The sequence below is a fragment of the Aulonocara stuartgranti genome (genome assembly GCF_965226115.1).
Source record: "Aulonocara stuartgranti genome assembly, chromosome: 19".
Taxonomy (NCBI): Eukaryota; Metazoa; Chordata; class Actinopteri; order Cichliformes; family Cichlidae; genus Aulonocara; species Aulonocara stuartgranti.
This window is the reverse complement of record NC_138955.1, coordinates 25,153,836-25,179,027: the sequence shown is the minus strand read 5'-3', so window position 1 is coordinate 25,179,027 and position 25,192 is coordinate 25,153,836. Positions and strand designations below refer to the sequence as shown.

The 25,192-nt window shown below is 41.0% G+C and overlaps 2 long non-coding RNA genes across 7 annotated transcripts; both read left to right on the top strand.

The window, feature by feature from the left end:
• Nucleotides 1-8,144: 8,144 nt before the first annotated feature.
• On the top strand, nt 8,145-22,183 carry LOC309696123. Of its 3 annotated transcripts, XR_014273336.1 has the most exons (5): nt 8,145-8,204; nt 8,410-8,501; nt 12,999-13,068; nt 13,638-13,878; nt 21,865-22,183. It is a non-coding gene; the product is annotated as an uncharacterized lncRNA (long non-coding RNA). The 3 variants fall into 3 exon arrangements; XR_014273337.1 differs by lacking the exon at nt 21,865-22,183 and having other exon boundaries at nt 13,732-14,395; XR_014273338.1 differs by lacking the exon at nt 21,865-22,183 and having other exon boundaries at nt 13,638-14,395.
• LOC309696119 lies at nt 8,955-12,048 on the top strand. Of its 4 annotated transcripts, none has more exons than XR_014273329.1 (5): nt 8,955-8,991; nt 9,113-9,713; nt 10,090-10,237; nt 10,599-10,686; nt 11,264-12,048. It is a non-coding gene; the product is annotated as an uncharacterized lncRNA (long non-coding RNA). The 4 variants fall into 4 exon arrangements; XR_014273330.1 differs by having other exon boundaries at nt 8,963-9,245; nt 9,678-9,713; XR_014273331.1 differs by having other exon boundaries at nt 8,963-9,245; nt 9,650-9,713.
• Nucleotides 22,184-25,192: the final 3,009 nt, after the last annotated feature.

Below are 25,192 nucleotides of genomic sequence, written 5' to 3'. Positions count from 1 at the left end.
TTGAGTGCAGGTCAGGGAGCTCGGAGCGGATGGTGCGCTCAGCTGACCGCACAACCCTCTGTAGAGCTCGTCTGTCCTGCATGGTGCTGTTCCCGAACCAGGTTAAGATGTTTCCCGCCAGGATGCTCTCTATGGTGCACGAGTAAAAGTTCCTGAGCACCTTGGAGGGCAGTTGGAAGTCTCTCAAGCGTCTGAGGTGGTAGAGACGCTGTCGGGCCTTTTTCACCACGGTGTTGATGTGACAGGACCATGACAGGTCCTGCGTGATGTGAACTCCGAGGTATTTGAAGCTGTCCACTCTCTCCACTGGGCACTCGTTGATGACGGGGGTCTGGTAGTTCCTCTCCTGCTTAGTGCTGAAGTCCACTATCAGCTCCTTTGTCTTACTGACGTTTAGAAGGAGGTTGTTCCTCTGGCACCAGTTCTCCAGATTCCTAATCTCCTTCAGGTAGGCGGTGGTATGAGAGGCCTAGCGTTGATAATTGCCACCACTTCTGCCATCAGTGTAGTAAGGACCTCATGCGTCAAGTTTGATGTCTCAAGTTGCAGGAACATTGAATCGAGGATTCTTTTGGCTATTCCTATCATCCTCTCCCATGCGCCACCCATGTGAGACGCATGTGGAGGGTTAAAGACCCATGCACAGCCTTTTCCTGCCAGGTACTCAACAGACGTGGAGTCAATATTGGATGGAATCTTTAGTTCAGCTGAAGCACCCACGAAGTTTGTGCCTCTGTCCGAACGTATTTGTTTCACAGGACCTCGAATAGCTAGAAACCTCCAGAGGGCATTAATGAAGCATGAGGTGTCCAGAGATTCTATGACCTCTATGTGGACTGCTCTAACGGCCATACAAGTGAATATAACTGCTCATCTCTTACTATGAGTGAGACCACCTCTTGTACGCCGTGCAACAACACTCCACGGGCCAAACACGTCCAGTCCAACGTAGGTAAATGGGGGTTCCATAGAGAGGCGATCTGATGGCAGGTCAGCCATCTTTTGTTGTTCAGGGAGGCCGCGGAGCTTTCGACATGTGACACAATGGTGGATGACAGTGCTCACCAATCTCTTCATACCTATTATCCAGTAGCCTGCTGCACGGATGGCACCCTCTGTGAAGTGGCGTCCATGGTGCAGGTCATGGAAATGTCTGACCAGCAATGTTGCAATATGGTGCTTGCAAGGAATGATCTTAGGGTTCTTAACTTCATGAGGAACCTCTCCATGCCTTATCCGACCACCAACTCTGAGGACATTGTGTGCGTCAATGAAGGGGTCCAGGGTCCTAAGAGGACTCCCTTGAGGGATCACCTTATTCTTCATAAGACAGGCCAACTCTTCAGCATATGCCTCTTCCTGCACAGTTTGAATAATGATGTGCTCTGATAAACTGAGTTGATCAGGTGTACCTGCTTTCTGACAGAAATGCCACCCCTTGGATCACATGGTCCCTTTGACCTTGCGTGTGTGAAAGCTGTTCACAATGTGAAGGAGATTAGCAATGGCACATTTCAAAGCTTGCCAGGAAGAAAATTTGGAGAAACGGTGGGACCCAAGCAGTGTGCGAGAAGCCTGTGTTTGCAAAGTAGAGATTTGTGGGCGTATCTCAGCATCTATGTTTGCATCCACAAGGTCAAAGGAGTCTGGTTCTAGAGAATCTTGCATAGGCTCAGTCAGAAAATGAGGTCTAGTGAGCCAAGAGGTATCTGAGAGAAAGGCAGCCGGTACAGACATAGTCGCACAGTCTGCTGGATTTTCCCCTGTAGACACATACTTACGCTGCTTAGGATGAGAGGACCTTCTGATGCGCACAATATGATTACTGACATACACATAAAAGTGTCTTGTCTCGTTATTTATGTATCCGAGCACTACTTTACTATCAGTGTAGAAGGTGATAGCATCGATGCGCATGTCAAGCTCTGATGATATGAAATCTGCTAACTCTACGGCCAGTACAGCTGCACAAAGCTCAAGTCTGGGGATTGTGTGTCCAGGTCTGGGTGCCAGCTTCGCCTTACCCATAACAAAGCCAGTATGAGTATTCCCTGCTTCGTCCACCACCCTGAGAAAGGCAACTGCTGCAATAGCCATTGTTGACGCATCAGAAAAGACAAACAGTTCTCTCGTCTTTGTTGTTGAAAGAAAAGCTTTGGTATAGGGTCTTGGAATCTTCACGCCACTTAAGTCTTTCAGTGAATCCCGCCAAGACTTCCATTGTTCCTGCATCCCTTCAGGGAGCTGAGAATCCCAGTCACACCTTTGTTGTGTGAGCTCTCTTAGAATGTGCTTCCCTTGAATGGTCACAGGAGCCACAAATCCCAGGGGATCATACATGCTATTTACCACTGATAGGATGCCTCGGCGTGTGAAAGGCTTCTCTTCTTTGTTGACTTTAAAAACGAACGTGTCAGACTCCAAGTTCCAATTTAGTCCCAAGCTGCGCTGTACAGGTAAAATATCTGAGCTCAGATCCAAATCCTTCAAGTCATTTGCGAGATCTTCAGGTGGGAAAGCCTCCATGACCTCTTTGCTGTTAGAGGCGATTTTGCGGAGCCTCAGGTTTGAGTTTGCCAAAACATCCCGAGTTTTCTTCAACAGACAGACAGCGCTTTTTACACTTGAAAAAGATTTAAGTGCATCATCGACATAAAAGTCAAGGCAAATGAACTGTTTCACCTCAGGGTCATGATGTGGTTCTCCATCCATCGCAGACTGCCTGAGGCAGTAAATGGCAACTGCTGGGCTAGGGCTATTACCGAACACATGTACCGAACATGCGGTACTCAATGACATCTTGTGTAGGACTGTTGTCTCTGAACCAGAAGAACCGTAGGAAGTTACGATCTTCTTCTCTCACAAGAAAGGAATGAAACATCTGCTTGATGTCTGCAGTTACTGCAATGGCATCCTTGCGAAACCTCATCAGAACTCCCAGGAGTAGGTTATTGAGGTCAGGTCCTTTCAAGAGAACATCATTCAGAGATACTCCCTCATGTTGTGCACTTGGGTCAAAAACGACACGGATGTCGCCAGGCTTCTTTGGGTGGTACACTCCGAAAATGGGTAAATACCACTCTCTGCCATCTATAATCCAGTTTTGAGATCCCTTCCCAGACGCCTTAACGCCCACTCACATCCTGGGCCATCTGACCTCAGGAATTCGCATGATAAGGTGGGGCCAGGTTTCACAATGAACTCACCCGAAACTCTGGCTGATTGGGACGCACACCCAGTTTCACACCTTGGCTCAGGCGATTAGAGGATCATCAAGGGGTCCTTTTGTCCCTCTGTGGGGGGAAACTCCCACTAAGTTTAAATCTGGGACTCTCCACCATTTGACCTTAGAACTGAAGAAGCTTCTCGGATGAGAGGTGAAACGTCTTCAAGTAACTTAAAGAAGTCCAGACGCTTTTCTTTGCAAGCTCCTTTGACCATCGTTCCTGGTTTGGAGTGAGAGGAGGAGCAACTTCAGCATGACCATTTTCGAATATTTTCCCCATGAATTAGAAGAAATGTTGGGACATCTCAGGTTTCCTTGTTAAGTTGCGTTTGAGGGAGCTGAAGCAGTTAAGAGCTTGCTGTCTGTTACCAGGGAGGTGTTATCTACCAAAATTCACCGCCAGATCAACCATCTCATGATTAGTGACTGCCTTTGCTAACCTGTCCGCTGCTTCATTCCCCCTTACCCCATAGTGAGCCGGGACCCATACAAACACTACCGATAGACCCATCATATGTATCCTGTAAAGAGTTTGCTAAACCTCTAATAAAATATCTGACCTACCTTTCGAATGACCATTCTGTAGACTAACCAAGGCTGCACTGGAATCTGAACAAATAATTGTGTTCAACGGCCTCAAATCTTCCACCCACTGCACTGCTAATAGAATCGCTATCATTTCTCCTGCAAACACAGACAACCCATTATTAATCCTCTTCCCAATTTTCACCATAAAGTCCGGAATTACCACTGCCACCCCCCACTAGCTGGATTCTTTGAAGCATCCATATATACCTGCACATACCCATAATACTGATCTATGAAACCCTGAAACCCTAAGATTACCCTTCAATTTCTTAAAAGCCTTATTATGACATTTAATCACCTTATCACACTCCGTTGTCCACCATGGCACAATCTTCCTTTTCCCACTACCCCCTTTTCTCTTGATTACCCTGCTTGCCGCCACTAAAATGGCTTTACAAATTGAGTCATTTAAATCGTCCACCCCTACATTCATATCAACCTTTTGAAATTCCTGTTCACTGAGTACCTTAAAGACATCCCAATTATCCTCACTAAAACACCATCTCTTCACTCCCCCGGTAACCTGTCTCTCAATGCTCAGCCTCACCGCAGTCTTTATAGGATAATGATCACTTCCTATTGTTGTAAGTTTCATTACCTCCCATGAACATAAGCCTGCCAATGAATCAGACACCAACGTTAGATCAATAGCCGATTCAATCCCTGTTCTAACATCAACCCTAGTATCACTCTCATCGTTCAAACACACATAATTCTTCAAATCCAACAACTCCTCAATCACTTCCCCATTCCGATCACAACTATAGCCCCATAAAGAACTTGTGAGCATTAAAGTCCCCACACCACATCACTTTCCCCTTTAAGTAAGTATCCAGTTCCGCCACTTCCATTAGCTTGCCACCTGGATTATAAAAATTTACCACTCTAATGCTCCCAAGTCCCCCCCCCAATCCCCAATTTCCAATACTATATACTCTAACTGCTTACCAATAGCTACCACTCTATATTGAACCCCACGTTTCACAAAAGGTACACAACCTCCCCCATTACCCTCCTTCCTATCCCTCCGAACCCCATCATATGAGGTGATCGATCGTTTGCTCTTGTTGCACCTGTGCTGTGGAACAATCTCCCGATTGGCATCCGGGCATCTGATTCTATTCATTCTTTTAAATCACAGCTTAAAACATATCTTTTTAAACTTGCCTTCTCCACCTTTTAATTGCTGGTTTGTTTGTTTGTTTGTTTGTTTGGTTGCTGTGACCTATTGACCTCTTGTATTAATTCCCTCCTATCTTTCTATTGGTGTCTTTTATTATGGTGGTACAGCTTTTATCTTGCTATTACCCATGTGCTGTAGTCATTCTTATTGGTAGCTTTTATCTATGAACATAACTCGTTATTTTTTTTTTTTTTTTTTTTATCCGTTATCAATGTTTGAACCTTTTATTGTTTTATGTAAAGCACTTTGGTATGCCCAAGGCTTTTAAATGTGCTCTATAAATAAAGATTGTTGTTGTTATATCCTTTGATAACAAAATCCAAATTAGGCTTCAGCCATGACTCCTGTACACAGATTATATCTGGTTTCTCTTTGCATTTTTCAACAAGTCCTTTAAACTCTTGACCATTAGCAATCAAATTTCTAGCATTCCACTGTAAAACAATCAAAATGTCCTCTCCCCTGATCCTTCCGCTCTCCCTTCCCCTCCAAGTCTTTTATTTATGTTCTCCCAGGATATGTCTTTAATCCCGAAAAACCTCTCTGCCCCCTTCACTATTATTTTGATTTTCTCTGTCTTATGCTTCACTTGATCTGAACAGTTTATGACATACACAATGAACAAAATCAACTTCTCCATTGTCAAACCTGGGTAAGTCCTATGCACACTAACAGCTTCCGGGGTAACCCTGTCTGATCTTTTCCTGGACCATCTCCACCCCTCTGAACCCTCCTGACTGCCTCAGCATAATTTATGTTGTGAGTAACCTTGACCTGCTCAACCTCCACGGCCTTCTTACTTACCTCACAGCCCCCAAAACTCACCCTATGCTGCCCCCCACAGTTACTGCATTTGTCCAGAACATTATCTCCACACTCCTCAAATCTGTGCTCACCCCCACACTTGGGACACTTCTGTTTCCCCTTACAGACTACAGCAATGTGTCCATATCTCTGCCATTTATAGCACCTAAGGGGCGGTGGCACAAATACTCTCACAGGAAAGCTCATGCACCCTATTTTAACCCTGTCCGGCAACACAGTACCTTCAAATTCCAACAAAACTGACAAACTACTAACCCTTTCCCCATTAACAGTTTGTAACAGTCGCTTTACTCTGCTGACCTTGCCCCCCTGAATACACCACTTTAATTTCTCTAAATCCTCTTCTACTGGGATACCAGAAATCACCCCTCTGGTCGCTTTACTGTCTCCCAACACCCGTTTCTCTTGTACTATCTTTTTGCAGATACTTTCAGTACTCAACACCTTGTTTTTCTGTTCTTCTGACTTGACCACTACCAGCAAATTCCCATCCCTTAGAACCTTAGCTAGAAGAACCTCTCCAAACTTCTTTTTCAATTCCCTGGAATTGCATTCTCTCATCCTCACTCCTGAATCTCAAAATTATCCTAAATTCCTCCCTTTCCGTCTTCTTCCTCACGACCCTGGACCCGAGCTGTTCTCTTCCAAACTCCTTTTACTCGTCTGCGACCCAACCAAACCCACGTCCTCTCCTGCTTCTCCCTCTTCTGTTCCCCCTCCAGCCACTGGGTCCAGTCACCAAAATCCATATCAACATCCTCATCCACCAGAGACACCATTCCAGCCAGTCGCATACCAGTTTATGGCAACTGCCACTATCCGTGATCCTAATCCGTAATCCAAAATCCAAAAACTAATCGATTCACTCAATCCTTATGTAACGTCCACCTTCAAATTTCCCGCCACCTCATGGCAGTCTCCTTGGCCATGTGCAAACTTCACTAAACCTTCCTACTTCCTTCTTCCTGTGATGTCTTCTCCTTCTGTATAGGGTTTATTGGCAGTTGGCAAACAGCAAAATGGTGCATTACCGCCACCAACTGGTGTGGAGTGTTTCCTGTGGTGTCACCAGGTATCAGAACTATTAAAGGGACAGCTGCACTAACACTATCAGCACAGCAGTATAAGAAACTGGCACATTTGATACTCACTCTCATCCATCACTCCATACATGCTGGTAAAGAGCAATACAGACGTGGCAGGTTTGAAGGCTTGCACACTGATTGCTAAGTGAAGATTTTCAATTCACAACAACAGTCGCCTCAAGGTGCTTTATATTACAAGGCAGACCCTGCAATGTGCATACAGAGAAAAACCCAAAAATCATACGACCCCTTATGAGCAAGCACTTTGGTGACAGTGGGAAGGAAAAACTCCCTTTTAACAGGCAGAATCAGGCTCAGGGAGGGGCAGCCACATGCCGCGACCAGTTGGAGTAAGAGGAGGAAAACAGGATAAAAGACATGCTGTGGAAGAGAGCCAGGGATGAATAACAAGTATGATTCAGTGCAGCGAGGTTTATTAACACATAGTGAGTGAGAAAGGTGACTGAAGAAGAAATACTCAGTGCATCATGGGAATCCCCCAGCAGCCTACACGTATTGTAGCATAACTAAAGGAGGATCCAGGGTGAGCTGATCCAGCCCTAACTATAGGCTTTGGCATAAAGGAAAGTTTTAGGGCTAATATTAAAAGTAGAGATAGTGTCTGTCTCCTGAATCCAAACTGGAAGCTGGTTCCATAGAAGAGGGGCCTGAAAACTGAAGGCTCTGCCTCCCATTCTACTTTTAAATAGTCTAGGAACAACAAGTAACCCTGCAGTGCGAGAGTGAAGTGCTCTAATAGGGTGATATGGTACTACAAGGTCATTAAGATAAGATGGGTCTTGATTATTTAACAGGTACTTCATTGATTTTAATTCAATTAAATTCAATTTTATTTATATAGCGCCAAATCACAACAATAGTCGCCTCAAGGCGCTGTATATTGTACAGTAGATCATGCAATAATACATACAGAGAAAACCCCATGAGCAGTGGCGGAGCGGGGGGGGGGGGGGGGGTGGGGTGGGGGGGGTGGGGGGTGGCTTACTGGGCTTAAGCCCGGGTTGTTTTTTCAGAAGCCCGGGGTCTTTTGGAGTGTAATTTTTTCATAGTTAAATGCCTGGCTGACAACTGTATAAAACAAAAACTACACACAATATTCGAAGCACATTGTGCACACCGTGGGAATTTACGACTGTGTGTAAATCCCTCCTAATATTGGTATGATCCGAGCTCAGGCACTAAGCGACTGAGCGAGGGGGCGGGGCAGCTGCTGCCTGCGAGTGCGCTGTTGGAGAAGCGCAGCGAGGCAGACAGAGGAGAGCTGAAATTCGACCAGGTACCAAAGCAAATCATTTGTACTGTACAAATAATGTAAATATGACGGTGTATCACAAAAGATTGATGTTAAACTGATCACTTGACCCATATTACGTTACTCGCTCTTCAAGTGAATCAACAAATGGCGAAATGAAAAGCGGAACAACAACAATGCTGTTTCTTTAGAGAGTCTTAGCTTATGTGTGTTTATTTCATATTTTCAGTTGTTACCCTCCACGGCTAAATAAATCGGTTTCAGTAATGCACTGATATACAAGAATGGACATAAGGAGCTTCTTTCAAAGAACAAACTCAGGTAAATGTTATTTTATATATTATGCTTTGTGTGTTGTTCAGTATATTTCTATGCAAAACAAGAGGAGTTTCAATACACAGCAGTATATTCACAGTTGAAACCAGATATTTACATACACTTTATGGAAAACACAAGAATATTTTTTTACTGTACAACATCAATTTAGAGTAAACTTGTTTTGTTTTGGATAAATAAATATTGAAATATCTTTTGAATTAGTTAAATGTCAGAATAAAGAGAGACAGAGCTTCTATTTTTATCACTTTCATCAAATTTAGGAGTACATGTACACTCAGTTTATTGTTAATTAATAAGAAAACTCCAGACAATTCCATTGTGAGCTGAAGAAGCTTCTAGTAGAGGGAAAACACAGAGCCTGTTTCTTTGAAATGGGAAAATCAAGAGATGTCAACCAAAACAACAATTTGGTGCCATTTGTAATTAAGAAATACACACTGAAAAAAAGGGACTGGCCATCTCTTGGATTTATGTAAGCATCTTGCATGTATTTAACACAATTGCCTCATGTTTTAAAGATAAATGTAACTATATAGTGTAAAAACTACATGATATGCAGAAAGGGTGTATTAAATTGTTTATATCATGTTCAGGTGAAGTAAGTCAATAAGATAGCAACGTTAAATCTCGTGAAACCACGCGTGATTTCATCTCGCGGGCTTTGGATCGTGGTTTAAAAAATGCATCCATCTCAGTCAAGTCGAGCAGCCAACTCTACGTTTTTTGGTATGTCTTGATTTTTTGAATTAATATTTACCATATTTCAGCCAAATGTAGTTAAACGTCTAGAGTGCCGCCATGTAACATGCTAAAAAAGAGCCGTTAGCTTATTTGCTGTTTTATCTGTTATCAAAGAATTGGCGCTTTTTCATTTGAATTTGTCTTTGGCACAAGAGCCGTAATATCACATTAAACCTAATTACGAGGCACTCATAACATAATTTGGTTTTCTGTGTGAATAGATTTGTCAACTGACTCTTCAGTTACATTGTGTATTTACTGCACCGTGGTGTTAGTGAGATTTTGGACATTGAACAGCTTTAGCTAATATCATCAGCGGTATTATGCTAGCTTACATCCCTACCCCTCCTGCTGTCCTTTTGTTTTTGTTTTTGTTGATGCACATTGAGAGACCACATCTATTCTGCATTTCACCAGGAGTCAGCTGATGGATTGTGGGTTCAAGGTGTTATGGTAAGAAAGTATATTCTATTTTCGCTTAAGGTTTCTGTAACTTAATTATAATAGGTTTTTTATAATTATTAGGCGCATGCATACTCAAATAGACCACCCTATTAATACAACTGAGAAATCCAAAATCTGCCATAGGTTTGACTTATACCTGTATGTATTGTCAGAAAGGTGATTACTGGACTCACATTAATGCACACTTGAACTAAAATGAGGTTGTAACTTGTGGGTTCTTGGGTTGCAAATCAGAAATAAACATCTTTGGATTTTTTTAATCCCATAAGATCTGGAAACACAGTTTTTATTCAACAAAACATTACTGATTATTAACCAAGCACAGTGCCTGCTGTTATTTCAAAATAATTTTATGTCATTTCAGATAAAATGCAGCATTCCAGTGCATCCCAACCATGCCTTTACAGGTTTCTGACGGAGCTGAGTTTCTCTCTGACAGTCTGCTGAAAGTGTTTGCAAAGTGATCGGGGGAACAGGGCACAAAGCTAAAGGATGTAGCTGCCATGATGACAGTAAGAACTTTAAAATTCTTTAACTACAAAGTGTATATGTATTGCATTAGGTCAGTAAAAGATTTTTATGCTGCATCCATTGAAACAGTCAACTATTACCTGTGAGTACTGATTCCACCGAAAGGATGCCATAATTTTCGTCATGCATTTACTGGCCCACTGAGAAAAATTGATCTTTTTAAAAAAATAAATGTTCTGGAAACTATATATCCATAAAGTTGATGTCAAACAGGAACTTTTGATATTGCTTTGTAGATGCTGGTGTTGCATGTTGACTGGTTTAAGTTTTGGTCTGGGATCATTTTCTTCTGTGCTACTGAAAAGTTCACAAATCTCTGTTTTCTTTGTTATAATACTTTAGGATGACATTAATGCTCAAAGGGAGTCTCATCAAAGTGCTCCGCATCTGTGTGAAAGACAATTGCAACATCTTGGTGCAGGAGTTCATGGTGAGTGTTTTATGAGTAGATTGTGGCTTTGCAACATTTTAAAATGCATTTAGTTATCCACTTGATCCTCATTGGACCAGTTAGGACCAGTAGTCCTCTTTAATAATTTGAAGTTCACATGAGGCCTGGTAGTGAACTCAGCCGCCGGCCCTTGAGGCCCCACCCCTGTATTAGGGGTCACATCAGTGTGAAAAAACTTTAAATTTGTCATTCTAGTGAACAAAGGAAAATCCCACCAATATTTACATTAGCTTTTGTTTGAAAAAAAAAAAGACCAACAGCTAACCAAATTGTGGGGCTGAAAGTCTAAATTCTAACATCTTCTGAGTGACAAAACCTGGATTTCTGATGGGCCGGTGTCTTTCTAAGAAAAACGAATGTAAAGCATTTGAAATTATGTTTTTCACCCTCAGAAACTCTGTTAGACCATGAATGGCAGCATGGCAGGCCACTCTTTGGCTATAGCTATTTACTATGTTGCTTGCATTGGTTTAAATTACTCTAACATTAGAACTGGTAGATTCAAAAGAGATGAGTTTAAAAAGGAATCTTAAAGAAATGTTTTGTGTTTAACCAGGACTTGACTGAGGCCACTGCACAGATTGAGAAAACCACAATGAACATCTGTCTCCAGAGGATGCACCAGGCAATGACTTTTCTGACGTTGGCATCATCATCGAGGGTATAGTAGTTCTTCAAGATCTGGATAACGTGACCTTTGCAGTAGCCATGCTGTTTGGACCTTTTTTATTCCTTCAATATGAGTTACCCATCACAACTCTGCTACACTTTTGAGGTGATTCAAAGGGTGGTAATTGAGTTGGAAGCAACTCAGCTCTCAAGAAAAGCTCACAACTAAGACAAAACTGCTCCTGCAACGAAGCTCACTGTTATGCATGTGAGGTGACCAGCTCTAGGTGAGAAGACATTTAAATCTCACACTTGTTCTGCTGCATTTTTGAAGCTCAATTCCAGGAACAGATCGCAGGGTTCATTTTTATATACACTGCAACTGCCATGAGGACGAGCCGTTTTTTTGTTGTTGTTGTTGTTTGTTTTTCCTTTTGCTCTGTACAAGTTCTCTGTCTGTTTGGCAGCATTTTTAAATTTCTCTTTGTATTTTTTCTTTCTTTTACTAGTGAAGAGATGTAGCATGAACAGTTATACAGTCTAAATATCCCATATGGGCCGTGTGAAATGGTATTTTCAGTTTCATTCAGTTGAAGTAAGGAACGTTGAATATTTCTAAGCTTGCTGTTTTGAACCAAGATGTCACAGTATGATCAGTGCCGTAATTTTTGACAGTCACTCACCGTATCAATGTTATTTTTGCATCTCTTGAATAAAGGTTTTGACCTGCAAGTGCTAATTTCTTTAGTTATTGGGGTAAAATGGGTAATGTTAATAGGAAGGTGTCTGCCAATTCAGTAACCTAATTTAATGTTAATGGAAACTAACATTACCTCAAATTGTTTAGTTATAATTGTTGTTTAACTGAATCTTGACGTCAGAGGCCTTAAATAGAATGTTTTGTATTGTTCTTTCCCAACATTTTTCAAAAGAAAGAGTCTAATTTCTTTGCTGTGATTGATTCCAGAGAACACGGAAGAACTGACATTATTTAACTGTTGGTTTATATAGATTCAGTAGTGGAGTAATGTCAGTTTAATTCTTTACCTACTGTCAATGCAGTGAAATTAGACATTTTGTTTTTAAAGGTTACTGGTGGATGCCAGCAACCATCTTGGAAGAGAACAATATAATCTGTTATAAGGCCTCCATTTGAAAATTGTGTATTTGATACTAGAATATAATAGCAAAATGTAATTTGAAGATAACATGTAGTATTTAAGTGACCAAGTAGTATTGGGTAAAAGTTATTGAATGGTGTTGGGATAAAGTGAGAAAATTGTGAAGGATTAAAATATTTCAAGAGCTCAAATTACTTCATCAAAACATGTTTAAGTCACATTTTATCAACACAAATTGCACAGGTTTATTGAACATGAATAAATTGTGTTAATTTAACTCAATTGTTTAAGTTGCTGCCAAAGCAAAACATCTGTGTGCAACAAATGTCCACCATTGAATTAAGTAAATCCAACAACATATTTTTTTCAGTGCAGATAGTTTCTCTCTTTACTCTTAAAGTTAACAGATATGTTTTTTGTACTTATCAACCTAAAAAAATAAACATTTAGTCTGATTTTATGTTACAATTAAAAAGGTATATCTGTTTTTATCTGAAGAGTTTGTAAATATCTGGTTTCAACTGTATATTTGATGATGTTGGTGTTTGGCTTGATTGTCAGCACAAAGAGGAACAGAGAGGAACAGAGAGAGAGAGAGAGAATGAGGACAGAACAGATGGAACAAGAGCAGGTGAGACACACATGTTAGTCAAATGGTTGTTTACCAAAAGTATCACCGTATCATAGGTACTCATGTATCTCGTACCTAGTGTTTCTTTTTAGGTTTGTTATTTTTCAAATTCTATATTTATTAAGTTATGTAGGCTTGTTTGTACAACAAGGCTAAATAATTATATAAACTTTTCTCAATCTAAATAGTGGACTTTGGTAGAATTAAAAAATAAGTGTAGTGCAGGTCTATGATGATTTTTAGTGCTACTATCATCTAGTTCTGATTATGGTTCTGTTTTGGTTAAATCCTCAGTAGTCCTGACTTTGAACTGTTGTAGTCCTGTTTTAATTGCGGATCAGTTCTGGGTTTGGTTGAATTGGGGTTTAGTCCTCGTGTCTTGATACAGCCCTGATTTTGTTCTGCCTTGCTGCTTAATTAAAAAACTAGTTTAAGGTGTCCTGCATATGTGATATATATTTTTCCCTATATGAAGTCATTCTTTTTTTCAACAAAACTCAAAACAGAGCCTATTAATCTTTCAGTCATTTCTAACCTCCCCCCAATCCCACATGCATACTACCCTTTAGGGCTAAGCCCCGGGTGTATCAAATGTCTGCCTCCGCCTCTGCCCATGAGCAAGCATTTTGGCAACAGTGAGAAGGAAAAACTCCCTTTTAACAGGAAGAAACCTCCGGCCGAACCAGGCTCAGGAAGGGGCGGGGCCATCTGCTGCGACCGGTTGGGGAGAGAGAAGGAAAACAGGATAAAGACATGCTGTGGAAGAGAGCCAGAGATTAATAGCAGGCATGATTTTTTTTTCTGATCGAGGTAGGTTTCTAATAGTTAGTAACAGGGGATTTCTGTTTGGTTACCTTAGATAAAACAGTGGGGTTTAGACTGGTTGAATGACATCTGTGTTAACTGTTTTGCAAAAGGATGATGAAAATGTGTCAATCCAGTGAGAAAGGGTTAACACATTTCCAAGAGGTTTCTGCTCTGCTGAGATAGTGATGATGAAAACTGAGTGGATCCCATTTTCTTTCGGCAGGTCAAAGCAATAAAAAAAACCCTGTAACACAGAGATGGACACTTTAAAATGGGACTGGGGTTACTCCACATACCATGAGGCAAATAGGAAATGCACATCTACCTTATTTGACAGTCCACACAGAAAGCCCACAGCTGGCCAGGGGGTTCAAACCCAGAATGTTCTTGCTGTGTAGTTTCAGTGCCAACCACATCGCCACCGTGCCACACAAATTTAATTATATAAAAAAATATTTAGAAAGATTTTATTTGATTGTGGAAAATAGTAGCACTAGTACTACCATCAGCTGTCTGCCTATATATATATATATATATATATATATATATATATATATATATATATATATATATATATATATATATATATATATATATTTTTTTTTTTTTTTTTTTTTTTTTTTTTTTTTTTTTAATCTTTGATGGGGTTTCCTGATAACCTCAGCTGTCACTTCCTTCCCTCTTCCAACCCACTTGTCAGCCAATCAGCACATTCAACAACATGTAGCTGGGTTTTTGGAGGTCTAGGGTATATGGCTACTTTTGTTGGATCACTTGTGAGTGTTGTTGGCCAGGTGATAGCAATAACACTGAGGGGTGCTGTGCCACCCTTGATGTGATTGTTGTGTGGCCATAGCTCTCTATTTTGTGGTTGGTCACTAGTATGCCTGCTTTGCTGAACCTTGTGGATTAAAGTAACTTGTTGTGGTGTAAGTCCACTTGTATGTGACTGTTTGTGTGGTGGAGACAACAGATCACTTGGTTGTGATTATTTGTTGCTACTTTTGGTTTTGTGTTGTAGTAGGTCAAGTAATCATTTTGGGTTTGACTGTTGTGCTGTGTTGGACACAAGTTACTTTTTGTGCGTTCAGTGTGGCAACTTCAAAATCCTGATGCAGGAGTATCCCCGTTTAAATATATATGGCACTTATTCAGTCTCTGCTGGGCCTCTAGCTGATAATTCCGGCTATGTTGGCTGCCTACTTCAGATGCTGGAAGATTGTGGATCCCAGAAATCTGAAGGTTTCCATAGCAAACAACAGTACTGTTGATTAAGGTGAGAGTGGACAAAAGAAAGGGGCGGCTCCTCAAGTGCTGTCACCTCCACAGTTTCAAGTGCATTCAACTGTAGGTTGTTTTGACCACGCCACCGTGCCAAATGCTCAACACCATGACTGCAGACTCATCACTGTTCTTGATGAACTTTGTGTTTTTGATGGGTGGTGTAGTCATTTATATAGAGGAAGTAGACATACTGGGAGGCGGGTGCTAGATATGAGTCTCCCCAGCCTCACCTGCTGCTTCCCGTCTATCAGAAAGTTGTTTTTCCACTGACAGATGGAGGTTGGAACAGTGATCTTGGCAAGTTTGGAGTGGACTTGATAAAGTTACTCAACTGAAGTCAGCATACTGTCCCTTTCATACGTCTGAGCAGTCAAGGTGTTGTAGAGCTACTTGGCCCAGCAAACTTTAATGATTTAATGACTACACGTGACAGGTCTGTATACATTTAACCCAGTAATAGAATGTTTGTTTGTTTTTTTTTGGGGGGGGGGGGGGGGGGGGGGACTAGGATGATTATGGAGTGCCTTTTTACTGATATTTTGGTATTGTGGGACTGGGGTTAGCCCTGGAACCACGAGCAACTTTTAGGGTTTTTGTCAGCTGTCAATGCTATAACCTTTCTCAATTGCAGTGTTTTTGTTTTGTTTTTTTGGCTAATACCCCACTATGTAACTGAACGTTGCATATTTTGATCTTTCTTGAGTGAATTATAACTGTTTTAAATACTAGAAAAAGGAACAACCTCCAGAACACTCCAAACACATGAACACACACTGGTACAAAGCCTGTAGTACTCCCTCTAAATCAGCTGCTGGGCTTTTCTGCTGTTCAGGAATGTAACTGGAGATAACAAATAAGCTCAGAGGGGTCAAAGTTTAATATATTAAATGACGTAAAAAGGAAAAGACAGAAGATGACACTTGATGGTGAGGCTCAGCGTCCAGCTGTTACGGCAGTCGGCATCAGGGAAGGTATGCAGCCATCACGGCTTGTAATGTTTTCACTCCTCACCACATGGATCTGGTAGCTATTTCCTGTCTGACAAGATTCACATATGGGGCAATTTAAAAAAAAAAGTTTAGTCTGTTGGACAGGTCATTCATACAAAAACTTTAAAATACTGACCCTAGCCCACATCTAAAACCCAAGTTAAAATCTAAATAAGTATATGAACAGTAAATATAAAGACAGTCTTCATCTCACAAGTTTTTAGACAACACGTTCTCACTCCCAAAGCGTAACCTTTTACACTAGGAGACAAATCGTCAGTTTAATACACTTTAGGCCACCCAACACGTCCCTATATTACAAGTTCGGGAAAAATGAGGGAACACGAGAACCATTTGGAATGAATCTACACATGTACATTTATTTTACTTACATTGCTTTGGAAAATACTAACTAACACGATTAAGGTGTTGGTTAACATTACGGATGAGGTTATGGTTAAGGCTGAAAGACACAGCTGGAACGTGTGTTACCGTGGGAGCATAATTCTATTTGATTTTATGCACAGTCTGGCGCATAGCATAGGAGCGCAGACGGTCACCTTTCGCATTCCCATGGAACGCCTCGGGACGTGACAAATATTCGGTACGCCTCGGGAGAGAGAACAGGCTGTTTTAGAGCAATGCAACTTCAGTTCAATTTTATTTATATAGCACCAAGTCACAACAGCAGTCACCTCAAGGTGCTTTTTATTGTAAATTAAAGATCCTACAATAATACGGAGCAAACCCGAACAATAGAATGCCCCCTGTGAGCCAGCACTTTGAACCAATGAGAGGGAAAAACTCCCTTTTAACAGGAACCTCTATCAGAACCAGCCTCAGGGAGGGGCGGCAATCTTCTCCAACCAACTGGGAACTGGGAATGAGGGGAGGGCAGACAGAACAAAAACAAGATTTTTTTGTGATATTTTAAATGTGTTGTAAAGAGCCCAAAGTTGATTATTTGATTTATGAGCCAGAATTTGCTCTGCAGAAATTGAGCTCCAGTTTTGACAGAATGCTGCCTCTGAAAACGGGGGTTTTATCGTAACAGGAGACTAATTACCGCTGGTGATCTTCAACACAAAAATCAAGTTACATTTCACCCAGTATTTAGGCTGCACCTGGATCTCTAAAGTGATCACCAAAGTAACTATGTATTTACTTTGTATTTAATATTTCTGAATATTTGCACTAATGCTGTGCACTAGATGTGAAGTAATCTGAGGGGGGTTAATATAAGTATTCTTTGGTTAGGTGCTTTTGTTTTTGAGTAAAGACATCCATACCCAGAGAGCTCTTGCACATAGAGCACCGATCTGTATCTAGACAAAGCTGGCATTAAAAAGAATCCATTGTAATATAAGTTAGATTGCTGGTGACAGATGTGTTCTTTCCATAAACTTTAAAAGAAGTGCCTTTCACAGCATGACTAACTGATAACTTAGTAAGAACTTTTCCTCCATATTAATAGCTGTCTAGTATGGTTCTTATATTAGATGGCTAACATGAGAAGCATACCCACAGTCACGAGCTGTCATTTCCAACCACATCCAAACATCTTTGGAGGATTCAGTCATCGACATCTTTGAAGTATTGAATGATGAATTCCTGAAAATGGATCAGGCTTTGAAATAAAAGCTCTCCTTTTCCACGAGTGGATCCAGTTTTCCCTGTTGCTGACGTTTCTATGAAAAGTTGAGTAAACCATCCTGGCACTGATCATCGCAGATGCAGCATGTGTGTAGGAATCATAAGCAGGTGTGTGCTTTCCTGATAGAGGTCCTGCATAGCTTGTGTTGAGCTGCATGTAGACAGTTAGCTGCCCATCACAAGGTGCTCAACTGGTTTTCTTAGTTGAGTAGTTGATGAAACACTGTATACATTTTTAAAGAAGTAAAGATTTGAACAGCATCCAGATCACAGACCTGTTGGCCTGTGAAACAGAAACTTGGAAATTGTGCATATGACTGTAAATGACTCATCCAGTGCAAACCAAATCTATACCTGTGGGTGAAAATAAAGTAACCTGATCCTGAACCTCCATCCTTGGAGCAATCCAACAACCTCACTGTTGATGTGAAAATCCAGACATTTAATTAACATGATATTTTCTCATTTGAGCGTTGTAGTCTTTTCATTTTTGTTTTGCTTTTTGCATTTTTTATTTGGTTTTATGTGTTTTGAACACTTTGTATGCACAACCTGTATTTAAATAGGAGTAAATACAGTTTTTAACTTGATTGGATCCCAGTTTCCTAACTTTATTAAGTTTCACCCAAACTGACTAGTATACACTGATCAGGCGTAACATTATGACCTTTGTGTCGGTCCCTATTTTGCTGCCAAAACAGTCCTGACCCTTGATTTTTTTTTCCATAGTGCATCCTGGTTTCTGGTGACCCCCAGTTAAGTAATGCACACTCACCAAGCCATGCAGGTGATGTGAAAGAAAGCATGATTTACCAGACCAGCCCACCTTTTTCCATTGCTCTGTGGTCCAGTTCTAATGCTCACATGCCCATTGTTGGTGCTTTTGGTGGTGGACAGGGTTCAGCATGGGCATCTGGCTGGACTGCAGCTATGATGCACTGTCTGTTCAAGATTCAAGATTCTTTATTTGTCACGTGCATAGTTATACAAGTACAGCACACAGTGAAATTTGACCTGATATGCTCCTTGACTGTGCAAAAAGGGAGAGAACATTATATATAGTGAGTGAATATATACAAAGAGAACATCATGTGCAGCTAGTGGGTGAGTTATATACATTATATAAATAAAATAAAATAAAACAATATGGAAATTTTATGAAATCTGATAATGTATATTGTGTGAGTGGGGTGTTAAAGTGTCTTGTTCTGACGCCTTTCCATCAGAACCTGCATTTTTCAGCAATTAGAGCTACAGTAGCTTGTCTGTTGGATCAGACCACGCAGGTCAGCTGTCACTCCCCACGTGCATCAGTGAGCCTTGGCTGCCCATGACTCTGTTGCTGGTTCACCACTGATAGATATTGACCACTGCAGTACAGGAACAACCCAAAAGAGCTGCAGTTCTGGAGATGCTCTGACTGAGTCGTCTAGCCACATCAGACTCATCCAAATCCAATCCCGAAGCCCAACCTTCAACCAATAACTCAACATTCCAACATGATATGAAATGATGCGCTTGACTTTGAAATCAATCAGCTAAAATACCAAAATTTTCAGTGAGCATTTACTCAGTTACAATAATGAAGTAAAGCGAAGCAGCTTTGAGACACCAGTGCTCTAACCCGTCTGTTTTCTAGTTTTCCAGTATGTTAGTTATTCCGATCCATCTGCTGGAACTCTGCTGGACTTCCATAAGGAGCATCTGGGACTCTTTGTTTCAGACTTTGGTTGAAAGCAGAGTTGAGTCTTTGAAGCATGGGCCAAAGCACCAACCTGCCTACACTGGCCAGCCCGAGGTGTAGGACGGCTGCAGGGAGGTGGGGATCACAGAGGAAGTACAGAAATAGGCTTTGATTTACATACACTTCTGTGTTTTCTGTCTTTATGCCCATATTCTGTGACACACACCTCCAAACTCTAAAAAGAGGGATGTTTAGGTTCCACATGTTTCCGTGTAGAAGCAGTAAGATATAATGATTTATGTCACATGGATCATTTTACACGAGGCATTAAAATTCCATTGCAGTTAGAAGATGCATCAAAGTGATTTATGAGGCGAAGCAGCAAGGAACAGCATCGAAACGCAGAGGTAAATTTACAGAAGGTGCATCTCACCTGTCGCCACACAGACGGAAAGTTTAAACAGTAGTGCTGGGTGTACGTGAAACATTCTAATCTAACCTCAAGCCCATGGACAGTTTCATTTTTGCATTCACTTTGTATAAAGCTCAGAAATAAAGTGACTGAAATCCTATTCACACAGGAGTTGTATTACTTGAGAACCTGGAATAATTTGTAACAGTGGGTCCTAAAGAATACATCCACAAGTTCTGTCAACTAACTCACTTAAACTTAATCAAACAGCACCTTCAAAGGAGGATCAACTGCTCTGCAATCAGATCACCCTCTCATTTGGTTTTATGAGCAGCACTGAGACAGCCTCCAAAATCAGAGGTGCATCTGTGCTGACCTGTCAGGTTATTACACAACAGAAACTCCTTCACTTGGCCCTCAGCCTCAAACAAGTGGCAGTGTAACATCACGTTGTGAGATGGTACAAACAGTGTGTTGGTAAAACTCCAAACCAGCTGGATGCAAGTCTTTCCACTGTGAGCATGCATAAGCTGATGCACAGACCTGCAGCAGACTTAAGCTTACCTTTAAGCCATTCAGCCAACTTCCTGCTAAGCAAATTTGTGCAACTAATAATCTTTGTCATGCACGCTACAGCCTTCTTTACTTCGACTCTGGTAAGTTGGAAAATTCTCCAAAGGCACTCGTGTGTCAACACATAATCATGAATGAGTGCTACCCGCACTTTTTTTTTCTTTTTGCTCACTGATCTAAGTTGCCATATACTCAGGAACTGAGTTGGTAAATTGTTCCAGCACAGTGAGCTCACACAATACAGTGAAATCATGCACATCAGAAACTGAACAACTCATATTCAAACTTGAGATAACTTTATGCATTGACTTTGTTGTTCTACTTTTTCCCAGGACCTAAATGGTTTTATCAGAAAACTTGGTGTACGCTGTTTACATTGAAACAATGTGTCTGACTGGAAGACAACACAGCCCTCGCATCACCTTCAGCTAAAAGCTCATGTGGAAATCAGTGTTATTGTTAGTGAGGGTGTGTGAGTGGATGACTGCACAATTCACAAAGTGATGGAAATGTTAAATAGCACAGAACAAAGACATGCATTGAAGAAGAACTCTCAAAGGTAGACTGAAGGGTGGGTTTCATATATGAAACACTGGGCCCAGGTGTCTCCAGCTGACCTGATCATCGCTCCTACCATCTGCTGTAGCATAAACATAGAACACAGACGAGCACGGCATCATGACAGAAACACAAGAAAGAATAGCAGCAAAATTTAAAAAACCTGTAAAGTCTAACCCATGATATAGAGGTCTCGATAACTCACAAAAATTAAAGTATAAACTAAATTACACTCAAATCTGTAAATTAATTCAAGTCAATTCAACAATTCAATGACAACAACAGTCGCCTCAAAGTGCTTTATATTGTAAGGTAGACCCTACAATAACTCATACAGAGAAAAACCCAACAATCATATGACCCCCTATGAGCAAGCACTTTGGCAAGAGTGGGAAGGAAAAACTCCCTTTTAACAGGAAGAAACCTCCAGCAGAACCAGGCTCAGGGAGGGGCGGGGCCATCTGCCGTGACCGGTTGGGGTGAGAGAAGGAAGACAGGAAAAAAGACATGCTGTGAAAGAGAGACAGAGATTAATAACAAGTATGATGAGGTGGATTCAGGGTCACCTGATCTATATGCGTTAGCAAAAAGGAAAGTTTGAAGCCTGATGTAATACTTGGGAACTTCAGCTAAATGGTTCGGTAAGCATAGTGAACATGTTTGTGGTTCTACGAATTAAGTCCAACTTAACTTTTTCAGTGAAGGTTGTGGACACTAACTCTGTCTCATAGAGACAGGCATAGATAGACTTCTCAGTACCTTTTAATAATGTGTGCTTGCTAGCTTTCTAACTTTAAGATGCTATAAGGTTTAAGTTTTAACATTTCTGCTTTTAGAAGAATCTGGTGTCTTCTGGTCCACTTGGTTTTGGTTTGCCTGTATCTATTTTGAGACGTGGCCTGGAAACTGAGGGATGAAGTGGCCCATTAACCTCCGCCTGGACTTCTGTAGGCCTCTTCACAGCAGCCATTAGCGTCACTGCTGTCGTCTCAGGTCAGCTACTCTGAAGAGCAGCAAACATCTCTTTTCAAGAAAATTCACCCATCCCAATCTTTATCTCGCCATCCATCCATGCAGGAGTGCTGAAAAGATGAGTTGAGAAGTCAGCAAAAATGAGTCCTTGAGTAGCTCCCCAAAATCCACTCAAGTCTTTGGTTTCACTTGCAGGGTGGAAAAAACGCAGGTCCTTTTTGTGCTGGACATCAAAGCCAATGGCCCTGAAATGAGATTTATATGCTCCTCTGTCAGATTGATCCTTTTTTATACATGGCTTTCTTCTACTTTGACAGCTGTTCTAAAATAAAATATCAATAAATAGTAAAAACCCACCTTGTATCCAGTGAATTAGTACTTGTACAAGATTCCAGATGAAACAAATTTGATGTTTGTTCAGTTTCTTACCTGAAGACTATAGCGCGGGTCAAGCAAATTCTATCTCGATAGTGACCCATTTATAACATACCTGAGGAAATCCCAACACATACAAGGGTCCTGCAAACTGATCACAGATGATACCACATTTGCACCTGAGAGGTCTCAGAACCACTGAGAATGATCTGAAATGTTGTGGTTTTACATTATAAGACCATTATAAAATTGGCATATCCTCATTTAGAGTTCCTACATTCACAACATCATTGGTTATGATCATGTTCTATGTATCAGATCATTTAACTGCAAATTGAAATCCCATCAAGCCAGTGTGCACTGACGAAATGGTAATTCAGTAATTTGGTCTATTTACTTTCAAAACAGCAAGCTGTAATGAAGCAATTTGTGGGAAAAGAGAGAAATGCACTGTAGTACATTGTCTACTGAGTGAGGAAGGATGCAAAATCTTTCAAAACTTAGGGAAATTCCTGAGTTTGTTTTGCACAGATGGACACCAGAGGGATGCAAGAAACATCTCACATGGTAATCATCAGAAACCTTATGGTTAATAACAGTCTTGTATCCAAAAGGATTGGGGAATGATTGTCAATAGGAAAAGAAACATTTACTGCAGAACCTATAGGTAATCTGGTAACTCGTTTATATTGTGTGCAATTCTGTAATACACATGGATGAAGAAATAAAAGCTGGAAAAAGTCCAGTGCCATGTTCTACACTCTAAGTTGAGACCAGGAGTTCCCCTGCTGGGTGCCCTGCAATCTATCTGTCTCTGGTAAATTACGCAAAAAGAATAAACCTTTGAACTCACGCCCATAAATCTTTGAAACTCAACCCAGAGCTTTCAAAAGACTTCATCAAGCCAAAGATTATAAAACTTGCCAATAACCCCACAATTAATCTGTCCATGGAAACATGTGCGCATTGAAAAAACAGAAACAGTTATATATATGTTTTTCAGCTAAATTATTCATCTGACAGTAGCTAAAGGTCTGTTGTCTCTCTAGCGAACCATCTTTCTCTGCACCATGAAAAGGCAGATCGTAACACGTTTGACATAAGATGCAAAGTCAAAATCCCGGGGCTTTCTAATGATTAGCTTCAGCTAAAAGAAGGGAAAGAGAGAGAGCGCGAGAGATAGTTTGTTATTCCACCAGTCAACGCCACAACTAGCATCTGCTGTAGCGTTGACAGACAGGTAGTGTAGAAAGGAACGAGTAATGTGCCCATGGAGCTGAAGGCAAAGACAAATCGTCCAATCCGATCCTTTCCATCACTGAGGATGGGCACTAACAAGAATTTGAAGGGTTTAATGTTACAGAGGTATCATTTTGCACAAATCTAATAAAAGTTTGAGTATGGTAAGGTAAGAGCTTAAAGTGAAAGTGATTGACACATCATAGAAAATCTGTTCTTAAATGTGCCAAAACAGCAAAATGCGGTAAGAGATAATGAGTGAGGCATTTCATGTTAGGGATGTTTAGATGTGATGCATGTCAGAGAACAAGAAAGAATTTTAATAGAGGATAAGATGAAAAGATAAAGGTGCTGTACCAGCTGTTTGGCGAGGGAGGAGTGGCTAGCAGGTCCAGCGGGGGAGTGTGGAAGTCAACCAGACAACTCGGAGGCTAGTCACATAGGTAGAACACTTGGCCTTTTTGGGGGCATTAACAATAACAAGACCATACAAGCCATACATGTCCTGGGGTCAGGTAGATGCCTGTGCCAGCCCGTTACAAAGTTAAGGCCTTTCTGATGAAGAGGTGAGAAGAAAGCAGCATGCTCGTCTGTTATGGCTACGAGAGCGGTCTCCCCTACTACCAAAATGGTGGAAAAACACCCCTCTAGCAGTGCTGTGCCATAATAACAGTTGTTGCAATGCATCAAAGACTATAAAGGTTTTAAAGACTCCCAGAGAGTGTCTCCCTAAAGTGAAATCCACGAGGATTACAACAACATGTTGATCAATAATTACTGGAAACAAAATAGGCTGAAGTGTCATAATAATAAAATATATAAAAGGCACAGAGATGCAGGAATAGCTAAATTAATAAACAGTTACATTAAATTACATTACATTAAAAAGAATGAATGCACTGGCCAGCTCAGCAACAACAAAAGGCCTGAAATCTGTCAATTTGTACGACAGCATATGGACAGAACCAAGAAAAAACAAAGACTAGTCAGCAGGTGTGTCTCACAGCTGAACCCAGGTATTGCTTCTTGTAAGAGCGGCTGGTTGTCACTCTAAAACGGACTATGTGAATGGGAAAGGGCTCAAACAGCTTGATAAGGCGCTCCAGCTTGGTCCAATCACTTGTGAGACATGCGTTCATGTCTGGCTCACTAGCTGTTTTAGTCCAGTGTCAGCAGTCGTCTCAGCAAATTAAAAGTGCTGTTCCAGCACGTGCAACATGCTGGGTTCAGAGCTTTACCACCTCTTTTGATCATTTGTGTACCAGCTCCTCTGCTTTAGTTATGAATGGATCAGAAATTTGATGCTTCATGGCATCCTTTAGTGTGACCTGGATTGTTGAGAGCAGACTACACCACATTTTTCTAATTATCTTCTGGTAGCTCAGGTTCATAGAAAGCAAAAAGAGAAAACAGGATGTTATTAATAAATTAATTAATCAATGAGAAGCAAAAAATAGTTATAAAAACAGCCTGACAGACCCATAAAAAATGCTTTTAATTCTGTTTTGATCCAGGCATCTGTTCCAGTCCTCTTTCACGAGTGTTTTTTTTTAGTTTCTACTTTTCCATATACATCTT